Raw genomic sequence first — 2,052 nt, 5'->3', positions numbered from 1 at the left:
GAAGTGTGTCTCCTAATAATGAAAACTTAATTCAGGAAGTGTGTTTCCTATGCATGAAATTAAACTTAGGAAGTGCGTCTCCTAGGGGTAAAATAGTCTTAGGAAGTGCGTCTCCTATGGGTGAAACCTTAATGATTTTGAACTAGGAAGTGCGTCTCCTATGAATGAAAATAATTTAGGAAGTGCGTCTCCTATGCGTGAAATCTTAATTTAGGAAGTGCGTCTCCTATGGGGTAAAAGTAAACTTAGGAAGTGCGTCTCCTATGGGCAAAACTAAACTTAAGGAAGTGCGTCTCCTATTGGGTACAATAACTTTAGGAAGTGCGTCTCCTATTGGGAAAAACTAAACTTAGGAAGTGCGTCTCCTATTGGTAAAACTATTCTTAGGAAGTGCGTCTCCTATTGGTAAAACTTACTTAGGACGTGCGTCTCCTCTTGGTGAAACTAACTTAGGAAGTGCGTCTCCTCTTAGTGAAACTTACTTAGGATGTGCGTCTCCTCTTGGTGAAACTTAACTTAGGATGTGCGTCTCCTGTTGGTGAAACTTACTTAGGATGTGCGTCTCCTGTTGGTGAAACTAACTTAGGATGTGCGTCTCCTGTTGGTGAAACTTAACTTAGGATGTGCGTCTCCTGTTGGTGAAACTTACTTAGGATGTGTGTTTCCTGTTGGTGAAACTAACTTAGGATGTGCGTCTCCTGTTGGTGAAACTAACTTAGGATGTGCGTCTCCTGTTGGTGAAACTAACTTAGGATGTGCGTCTCCTCTTGGTGAAACTTACTTAGGATGTGCGTCTCCTCTTGGTGAAACTTACTTAGGAAGTGCGTCTCCTGTTGGTGAAACTAACTTAGGATGTGCGTCTACTGTTGGTGAAACTTAACTTAGGATGTGCGTCTCCTGTTGGTGAAACTTAACTTAGGATGTGCGTCTCCTGTTGGTGAAACTTGCTTAGGATGTGCGTCTCCTGTTGGTGAAACTTACTTAGGATGTGCGTCTCCTGTTGGTGAAACTAACTTAGGATGTGCGTCTCCTCTTGGTGAAACTTACTTAGGATGTGCGTCTCCTGTTGGTGAAGCTAACTTAGGAAGTGCGTCTCCTGTTGGTGAAACTAACTTAGGATGTGCGTCTCCTGTTGGTGAAACTTAACTTAGGAAGTGCGTCTCCTATTGGTGAAACTTAACTTAGGAAGTGTGTCTCCTATTGGTGAAACTTAACTTAGGAAGTGCGTCTCCTATTGGTTGAAACTAAACTTAGGAGGAAATGTCTCTCCTATGGGTGAAACTAAACTTAGGAAGTACGTCTCCTATTGGTAAAAATAAACTTTAGGAGGAAATACATCTCCTATGGGTAAAAACAAACTTAGGAGGAAATGCCTCTCCTATGGGTGAAACTAAACAAACTTAGGAGGAAATGCATCTCCTATGGGTAAAAATAAACTTTAGGAGGAAATACATCTCCTATGGGTAAAAAACAAACTTAGGAGGAAATGCATCTCCTATGGGTGAAACTAAAACAAACTTAGGAGGAAATGCATCTCCTATGGGTAAAGACGTGGAATGTATTCCCTTGTTATACAGGTGGGCGCCTAATGGTAAAGACACAAAATGTATTCCCTTGTTATACAGGTGGGCGCCTAAAATATGAAATGCACAGACAAAAAGTATTCCTCTCGTTATTCAGGTGGGCGCCTGTCTAAACTAAGACATAAAAATATTCCTCTCGTTATTCAGGTGGACGCCTGTTGGTAAAGACATGAAATGTATTCCCTTGTTATGCAGGTGAGCGCCTAATGGTAAAGACATGAAAAATGATATGCCCGCATTATACTGGTGGGTGACCTAGAACAGAAATGAAAAGACAGAAATGTATTCCTCTCGTTATTCAGGTGGGCGCCTGTCTTCATCAATAACTTTGAAAATAACATCCTATTTGAGGGCGGATGAACCCAAACTATCCTATTTGAGGGCGGATGAACCCAAACTATCCTATTTGAGGGCGGATGAACCCGACATATCCTATTTGAGGGCGGATGAACCCGGCATATCCTATTTG

The sequence above is a fragment of the Nicotiana sylvestris genome, chromosome 8 (assembly GCF_000393655.2).
Source record: "Nicotiana sylvestris chromosome 8, ASM39365v2, whole genome shotgun sequence".
NCBI lineage: Eukaryota > Viridiplantae > Streptophyta > Magnoliopsida > Solanales > Solanaceae > Nicotiana > Nicotiana sylvestris.
The sequence above is the reverse complement of the archived record's forward strand: the minus strand, read 5'-3'. Positions refer to the sequence as shown.